This window comes from Biomphalaria glabrata, chromosome 6 (genome assembly GCF_947242115.1).
Source record: "Biomphalaria glabrata chromosome 6, xgBioGlab47.1, whole genome shotgun sequence".
Classification (NCBI taxonomy): Eukaryota; Metazoa; Mollusca; class Gastropoda; family Planorbidae; genus Biomphalaria; species Biomphalaria glabrata.
Window position 1 is genome coordinate 23,314,711 of NC_074716.1, and position 9,893 is coordinate 23,324,603.

The window sequence follows — 9,893 nt, forward strand, 5'->3', positions numbered from 1 at the left end:
AATGTCGTACTGCAATTTTCAAAGTATTTCATAAGGACAAAGGTCAAAGGTGATGAGCTATTAATTAAATTGCATAATATGATCTTTACATTGATTAGTGGTCAAAGAACATTTCTTCATTCAAGATTTGTTTCAAGACAAAGGTGGACTCAATTTGAACGCTGAAGGATTTAGATACTTACTGACTAGTTCCAAGATTTTATGAGAGCAACTGATTTTTTAAAGTGTGACGAATTTTCCGATTTTTTTTTTACTTGTAAACTTAATTAAAAGATTTTATGTATTTCACTTGCCATGATTTATATTGGTTATTCTCATAGTTCTGTTTCACCAACTCTCTGCCGCTGCTTATTCTCATAGTTCTGTTTCACCAACTCTCTGCTACTGCTCATTGGGCTCATTCACATAGGTCTGTTTCACCCACTCTGCTACTACTTACTCACATAGATCTAAATCTGTTTCACCAACTCTCTGCTACTTCTCACATAGATCTAGATATGTTTCACCAACTCTCTGATACTGCTCACTCACATAGATCTAGATCTGTTTCACCAACTCTGTGCTACTTCTCACATAGATCTAGATCTGTTTCACCAACTCTGTGCTACTTCTCACATAGATCTAGATCTGTTTCACCAACTCTGCTACTGCTCACCCACATAGATCTAGATCTGTTTCACCAACTCTCTGCTACTGCTCACTCACATAGATCTAGATCTGTTTCACCAACTCTGCTACTGCTCACTCACATAGATCTAGATCTGTTTCATCCACTCTGCTACTACTTACTCACATAGATCTAAATCTGTTTGACCAACTCTCTGCTACTTCTCACATAGATCTAGATATGTTTCACCAACTCTCTGCTACTGCTCACTCACATAGATCTAGATCTTATTCACCAACTCTGCTACTGCTCACTCACATAGATATAGATCTGTTTCACCAACTCTGCTGCTGCTGACTCACATAGATCTAGATCTATTTCACCAACTCTCTGCTACTTCTCACATAGATCTAGATCTATTTCACCAACTCTCTGGTATTGCTCACTCACATAGATCTAGATCTATTTCACCAACTCTCTGCTACTGCTCACTCACATAGATCTAGATCTGTTTCACCAACTCTGCTACTGCTCACTCAAATAGATCTAGATCTGCTTCACCAACTCTGCTACTGCTCACTCACATAGATATAGATCTGTTTCACCAACTCTGCTGCTGCTGACTCACATAGATCTAGATCTATTTCACCAACTCTCTGCTACTGCTCACTCACATAGATCTAGATCTGTTTCACCAACTCTGCTACTGCTCACTCACATAGATCTAGATCTGTTTCACCAACTCTCTGCTACTGCTCACTCACATAGATCTAGATCTTATTCACCAACTCTGCTGCTGCTGACTCACATAGATCTAGATCTGTTTCACCAACTCTCTGCTATTGCTCACTCACATAGATCTAGATCTTATTCACCAACTCTGCTGCTGCTGACTCACATAGATCTAGATCTGTTTCACCAACTCTCTGCTATTGCTCACTCACATAGATCTAGATCTGTTTCACCAACTCTGCTACTGCTCACTCACATAGATCTAGATCTGTTTCACCAACTCTGCTACTGCTCACTCACATAGATCTAGATCTGTTTCACCAACTCTGCTACTGCTCACTCACATAGATCTAGATCTGTTTCACCAACTCTCTGCTACTGCTCACTCTTTACTTGACAGGGTTATGAATGACTGTCCCTCCCCGATGACAACATGTCATCGATTTGACCCAAAAGTATGACACGTGACCAATCTAAGAGACCCTCAGACCAGAGAGACTTCATCACTCCTACCTCTCTCGCCCCCCCCCACCTCGTTATTTTTGTCCTTACCCTCCACCACTCCCCCCCCCCTATGTATATAAACACGAGTGACGGCTTGGAAGTTGCTGTAAAGGGAGAGCACTGCCGCCAATATATTGAACGAGGTGTCGCTGTATGAGGACAACAGAATAAAGTGGAGCAGGGAGGAGGGTTTAACGTGTGTGTGTGTGTGTGTGGCCTGAAAGTGTGAGTAGAGCGTGGAAATGAGGAGGAGTAAGATAGAAAGAGAGTGAGAATAAATTAAAGCTAAAAATAAATGGAGAGAAAGAGTTAGTATATAAATAAATGTTTATTGAAGCGAGAAATAAGAATAATAGAGAGAAAGAGAAAGAAAGATAAAAAGAAAGTGAGCGAGAGAGAGACAGAGAGAGAGAGAGAGAGAAAACATCTTAACAAATACTTTAAAAAAAAAAGAACAACAATCTAATATTACGCATTGTTGTATCAATTAGTTTGGATCAGTCATGTAATTAAATTTGTAATAGATCTCAACGGACAATAATAAATCTGTGCGATTAGAAATATTTTTACCAATTTTTTCTTTATTTAGCGCAATTTCATACTTTTAGCTTTCTTAATACACTATGATCCAATTATTTATCTGGACCAGTTCGGAAAAGGGTGTGGGGGGAGAAAGATGGGGGGTGGGGGAGAAAGAAGGGGGGTGGGGGAGAAAGAAGGGGGGTGGGGGAGAAAGAAGGGGGGTTACCAGTATGAATGTTTCCCTGATCGCTTTGTAATTGCATTTATTTCAAACGACCTGAATTCGAACTTGTTAGTTTCAAACATTTCTCTCTGCAAAGTATGAAGGGGACTATTTCAACTTATATCACCCCATCAGTCAAGTACAATGTCTTTCCCTTGTTCAAGATACCAAACAAAATAATTAATTACTAATAGTTAATTAACTAATTGGTTATTTTTTAAATTGAATCTTGTTTTTTTTTTTTCAGGTTAAAGAAATAATTGTGCAAAATTTCAGCTTGATCCGAGATTGGGTGTGGGAGAAATAACGTGTACAAACTTTTGGGCAGACAGACAGACAGACAGACAGAGTGAGTTGATATAAGCTTTGTCAAAGAGAGAAATCGAGGTAACGAAAGAAAGAGGCAGAGAAAGAGAGAGAGAAATCAGGAGAAAGACATAGTTTGAGTATGAGGCTGAAAGAGAGACTAAGAAAAACAGATTGTGCCCGAAACGGATAAAGATAATGAAAAAGAGAAAAAAGAAAAAATGGAGTGAGACAGAGAGAGAAAGAGGAGAGAGAAATAAATAAAAAGAAAGAAAATGAAAAGAGACAGAAAGAAATAGAGAGAGAGACAGAAAATAAAATAGAGCAAAAGATAAAGAGAGTGTTGTATAGGGAAAGATAGAGAGCGCCCTGGTTAACTCTAAAGATACACACACTTTGACATAACAATTTGTTTGAGTGCGTGGGCGCTCGCGCCAGTGTGTGTCAGCGTAATAATAAAAGTGTCAGTCCATTCGTGTGTCCACGTGTGTCCATGAACTGATCAAGAGGTGCTAGAGCGGAAAGAATCAAAAGAGTAAATCGGGACAAAAGAGAGACAGAAAGAGGAAATGGAAAAGAAGATCAATACTAAAGAGTAGAAAGAAAATTAAACAGAGCTACTGAATAAAAAAATGTCACTAGTGAGTATGGCAGCAAGAGGGGAGAAGTGGCGCTTGTCAGTGAGTGAACTGGGGAGGAGGGATGTCAGGAGGATGATGTCAGAGAGGCGTAAGGGAAGGGGATGATGTCAGCGGACTGGGGGATGTCAGAGCAGACTTCCTGGCCTAATGTTTTAATTAAACGTAATTTCGCGCATGTCCCACAGTTTTGATCCAATGAGCAGCGTTACAGGTCAACATGTGGAGCTGTCAATACACACATCCTACACTCACTCTCACACACATCCCACACTCACTCTCACACACACACTCGCACATCGTGTTCTGGAGTCATTAGCCTTGTGTCACACCCTCAGTGACACTGACATCTGTGCGTTTATGTTCAAGACCCTTGTCACATGTTTCTTAAGTAATTCTGTACTAGATTAAAAGAACTGGTCTGTCTCGTGAAATGTTCATGCGGCTAGCTTCTATACGAAAGGTGCGGAGAACCTTGAATTGCTCCCCTCAAAGCATGTCAAAGGTCTAGTTAGTCTATGTGTATTTGAGAGAGAGAGTGACATACAGACATAGAGAGACAGAGAGAGAGAGAGAGAGAGAGAGAAAGGGAGAAAGGGAGAGTGAAAGAGGACGAGAGAAAGAACGAGAAAGAGAGAGACAGAGAGAATAAAAGAAAGAGAAGAGGAGAAGATAGAGAGAAAGGAAGCTAAAACTAATTACTAATTAATATTCAATACATCCTCGTAAGTAGCTAAATCGGTAGCGAGTGCGGAGTGTTTATGGTGCAAAGAGGCGCCCCGCCCTCACTATAACAAGTGTAGACACCTACAGAATACAGCTGATAAACGAAAAAAAAACTACACTTTAAATGCATAGAAAAACAAACCCAACGCTGACACCAAACATCCCAGTAAGACATGCCAGTAAGACATCCCAGTAAGACATGCCAGTAAGACATGCCAGTAAGACATCCCAGTAAGACATGCCAGTAAGACATCCCAGTAAGACATGCCAGTAAGACATGCCAGTAAGACATCCCAGTAAGACATCCCAGTAAGACATCCCAGTAAGACATGCCAGTAAGACATCCCAGTAAGACATGCCAGTAAGACATCCCAGTAAGACATGCCAGTAAGACATGCCAGTAAGACATCCCAGTAAGACATGCCAGTAAGACATCCCAGTAAGACATGCCAGTAAGACATGCCAGTAAGACATCCCAGTAAGACATCCCAGTAAGACATCCCAGTAAGACATCCCAGTAAGACATCCCAGTAAGACATGCCAGTAAGACATCCCAGTAAGACATCCCAGTAAGACATGCCAGTAAGACATCCCAGTAAGACATGCCAGTAAGACATCCCAGTAAGACATGCCAGTAAGACATCCCAGTAAGACATGCCAGTAAGACATCCCAGTAAGACATGCCAGTAAGACATCCCAGTAAGACATGCCAGTAAGACATGCCAGTAAGACATCCCAGTAAGACATGCCAGTAAGACATGCCAGTAAGACATGCCAGTAAGACATCCCAGTAAGACATGCCAGTAAGACATGCCAGACTAATCAAAACTACACAGATTCAAACGCTGACACCAAACATCCCTGTAAGACATGCCAGTAAGACATGCCAGACTAATCAAGACTACACAGATTCAAACGCTGACACCAAACATCCCTGTAAGACATGCCAGTAAGACATGCCAGACTAATCAAGACTACACAGATTCAAACGCTGACACCAAACATCCCAGTAAGACATGCCAGACTAATCAAGACTACACAGATTCAAACGCTGACACCAAACATGCCATTAAGACATGCCAGACTAATCAAGACTACACAGATTCAAACGCTGACACCAAACATCCCAGTAAGACATGCCAGTAAGTCATGCCAGTAAGACATCCCAGTAAGACATGCCAGTAAGTCATGCCAGTAAGACATCCCAGTAAGACATGCCAGTAAGACATCCCAGTAAGACATGCCAGACTAATCAAGACTACACAGATTCAAACGCTGGTTCTGCTTCTTAGATCCAAGTCAAGTAGACTAATGAAGATTTGAACTTTTAAAAAATGAAGGCTTCTATCACTGTTCGTTGCGGCATCGCCCTATACCTCCCCCTCTCCTCCTCTCCCAGTCCCATTATGAAAATAAACCCACGCGCCAAGCAGGTGCCTCGTTTTGAAAGTAATTTCAACTTTACTTTTCCATTTTCAATGTCAAGATCCTGTTAACTTAACAAGGTCAAGGCGTCGGAATCAGCATCGTCCAATAAACCTGATTGTAGATAATGTGAGCATTTCTTGAGGAGAAAACTTTCACAAATATTTCTATAGAATTATGAAATCTACTTCTGGTATCCTTAAGGTCTGGTAATACCGTCGGATCCTAAAACCTAATATAGGTGCAAGCAATAATAAAAACAACCATGTGATTGCTATCCCATGACACGTGAGTGCAGCTCTGAGTATCCGGTTCAAACACAAGAACACCAACTTACATTGTAACATTGGAGGCACCTGTAGATCAGTCCGTCCAAAAAAAAAAAAAACCGTCTGTAAATAAATACCAGGCCCAGACGGGATTAGGTACACCTTTTGTTGTAGTGGTATCCAATTTACCCCCGAGTCTGTGATGTCAAGATGTACTTTGGCATGTTTTCAGCACATTCCATGTAGACAATTGTTGTCTTTACAAAATACACGAAGCTTCATTCAAGGGCGGTAATTGTTTTAATTATCTTGGTCTTACTAAAAGTGCTAGTAGGGTAATCGACTACATTAAATATGTCCACTCCAAATAATTGTTTGCAAAATCCTTTTAAAATACTTTTCAATTTCAATATATGCGCCTCAAAGTGCAGTGAGACCACTAGTTCCAGCAGGCCTCAAAACTTGCATGCCACGTCGCAACCTTCGGGCATTTTAGAACAATTGTGACAATGAGCTATTGGTGAATGGCCCAAAGTTTGACTATAACTAACTAAATACTAGAAAAAAAAGAGTTGACTTTTAACTAATATCCAAGTATCTGACGAGGAAAAAAGAAACTTTGTTAGCAGACGGTGCGAGTTGTTTCTACTTCTCTACCGACTCCTCCTTCCTGAGAGACAGCTTTGTCGCTGGCCAGAAAGTCATCGGCTGCTCTTCTAACTGACAAATCATATTAAGTTGTCAAGGTTTTGTCAGTGTCCTAATGACGAGGTGTCAACATTTCCTGTCACAGACTGTTTGACTTGCTCTGTGACCGAGGCTCATACTTACAACCTGCGACTCGAGGCATGGAGTTATGAGGTCAATAGAGTGATGGAGAAAACTTGCAGCTGTCTCGGAAATGTGAAGAACATGTATACACAGAATGTGGAGCCATCTTGATACGTCAGCACTAGATTCCTTCAATCACTTGTTAGGCTAAATAAGAATTATTTTTGAAAAGTATACATTTCTTAACTTGGTTGTGAAAGAGATGTATCTCTAACCAAACTACTTTGTATTGCAAGTGCCAATCATGGTTACATTATTCTAAAACATGGGGAGACAAGTGAAGTCTTCGGGGGACAACTTTAAATAGCGTCCCTTGGGAGAGAAATTAATTGAATTGAGCTGAAGTTTACTTGCAGTTGAGCACCAACGACCCAGGAGCTTCTGACTGGTGCCCTGCTCTCTCTCTCTCTCTCTCTCTCTGTGTTTTTGTACTCTTTTTCCGCTTCCTTGAATTCTTTTTATCCTCCATTTAATACAAAGATGATGTTGTTGTTTTTTTGTTTTCTTTTTTTTTTTTTGGTCTTTAATTCTTTCTTTTCTGTGCTTTATTTTCCTTCAGTTGTCAGTGCAATCAATGAAAGACTCGGAAGAGAGGACACTAGAGGACATCCAATACACACACTCACGCACACACACACACACATGACAAACCGAGACGAAAGTCAGAGGAAGATTTTATTTTAAAATGCATTTCAAAATAGGATAATCTCCCTTGAAATATAGTTTGTACAAGTCTTTTCGTTTCTAATGCAATGTGATGCTTATATATCTTGATATATTGTATACTTATGTATATACTATCTGCTGTATATCTCTGTATACATTTCAATATACTATATATGTGTATATGTTGTACATACAGGGAGTTGTGTTTTTGTTGTTTTTCTAAAATAAATAAATGTTGTCACAAAATGTGTGTCGACTAAGCTACATCTATTCAATTTCGATATCAACTCATACTGAATGTAAGCTATACATGTTAGCTTAAATAAAAGCAACTTTGGACACAAACTAGACAGAAATATTTTGATATTCGATTATCGCGTGCGTCTCAAGTGTCGAGACACATGAGTAAAAAAAAATAAAACAATTGTTCATCTTTTTTTTATAATTCCTCTATCCAGCTTGCAAATTCATTGGCTGAAAACATGTGTTGAAAAACCTGGACAAGGATCTCGAAAACGGCTTTAACCATTTTCTTAAAAATTCGACAGTTAATGTATATCTTCAGGAAAAGAATTACTAGATATTTTGCCACACTGAAAAAAACTAGTTTGATTGTAATAATTTTTCAAAATAAAAAAAAATTAATTTGACTAGAGGACTAGACAATCTTTATTCTGAACAGTCTACGTCATAGGGTACTTCCGCATGTAGCTCCTAGACCGAGAGTTGAACCAATGAATAGGAACACCTACTTCTACATCTTTAGGCTTATCATTAAATATTTGAGATACTTAGTAGATTTATACATTCGCTTCAACTGGATTCTGTTTTCATGGGAAGAATGGACTAGAGTGGACTAGAGCGGTGAAAAAAATGTTTGAGTTTTGTTTGCACCTTTCATTCACTAGTCAATCAAAGTAAACAAATATTTGCTCTTAGGAAACAGTGGTCAGCTTCATAAAGGAGCAATTGTCTTTGTTTAAAGTCTTTTTTAAAAAACAAACATTCTTCTTGTTAATTGGCTAAAATGTAGTGATTTAAACTGAGATCGTCATCATCAATCACAAGATATTGATACTCTCTAAAACATATTGATCTTCAAATCAACCGTCATTCACTGCGATTCAAAACATTTTTTTTCCAAACACATACAAAAAGAAGAAAAAAAAGTCAAAAGAATCAAATGATCTGCGATGAGACTTTGTCAATATTAGTTCATTCAATTCTATGTCAACAAAGCGGCAGCAGATGAACAGCGGGAACACGCTGGTAGCGAAGGACGCTATCAGTACGTCACTTGGTGAATGAATACGGTGATCATACTACGAAACGAGACTATATTATCTTAATGTTAGTTTCTGTTTTACCTTTTTCAATTAGAAGACTGGATAAGTCCAGGTAACAATCCTATGAGATCTATATCCACACTGTTAGGTCCACTGTTACGTCCCACGCGAGATTAGTCCACCACAGGCGATGAATGGTTGCTCTCTCTCTCTCTCTCGCACGTTTTCCCCATTTCACAGAAAACTTGTCTCCCCTTGTCCCGCTGGCCAACAGTTCGATCAGGCGAAGTACGCCTGGCGCGGCAGACGCGAGACCAAACAACGGAGGTTGGCTCGACATAGCGCGCTGCTTCATTGCAGTACTAAGGGGACGCTACTTCTGCTAGTCAAGGACGGAGAGAAGATACAATCGTTGAGACGGGTAGAGGGTGGAGGCTACCCAGAGTGAGAACACCTGGAAGTGAGAGAAAGTAGAATTCTGCTTGGAGAACCAGAGATATCAAAAAGTGGTTCGTGTTTTCAATCAAGCAGACACCAGACTTAAGTCTAATTTAAACACGTGACTTAAGTCATGAAATGCGATCTCTTAGGGTCTGAATTGACCTTCTGTATATAACTTGAAAATCTCGTAGGGTCCCAGGAACTGAATTGACCTTCTGTATATAACTTTAAGATCTCGTAGGGTCCCAGGAACTGAATTGACCTTCTGTATATAAATAACAAAACAACAACAACAAAAAACTTGAACTTCACCTGATTATTTCTATACTACATTTGAAATACGAATATAAGCCTGTAATATATAACAAAGCTTCTATCAACTCACTCTGTCTGTTTGTCTGGTACAAAGTGTGTACACATGATTTCTCCCACACCCATTCTCGGATCAAGTGAAACTTTGTTCAATTATTCATTGGCAAAAGACAAGACATGAATCACTAACAAAATTTAACCAATTAATCAATTAATTATATATTATTGATTATTCTGTTTGATACAAACAAAGGAATTTGTTCCTTCAGTATTCACAGATATGGCTAGATATGTAGGGTTTGGTTCCCTTAGATTGTCCATGTTATTTCACCCACACTCATTCTAGTTGAAACTGTAAATACTTATTTATTGTACCTAAAAAAACAGGAATTGATTAAAAGATTA

The 9,893-nt window shown here is 39.3% G+C and overlaps 1 protein-coding gene across 3 annotated transcripts in view; it reads right to left on the minus strand.

The window, feature by feature from the left end:
- The window catches only part of LOC106069664 (toll-like receptor Tollo), a 95,762-nt gene extending 86,771 nt beyond the window's left edge, over positions 1 to 8,991 (minus strand). For all 3 annotated transcript variants that reach the window (XM_013229365.2, XM_013229366.2, XM_013229364.2), the window contains exon 1: positions 8,817 to 8,991. The gene's annotated coding sequence lies outside the window, so the exon portion shown is untranslated. The remainder of the gene's footprint in view (positions 1 to 8,816) is intronic.
- Between the last annotated feature and the right edge of the window lie 902 nt (positions 8,992 to 9,893).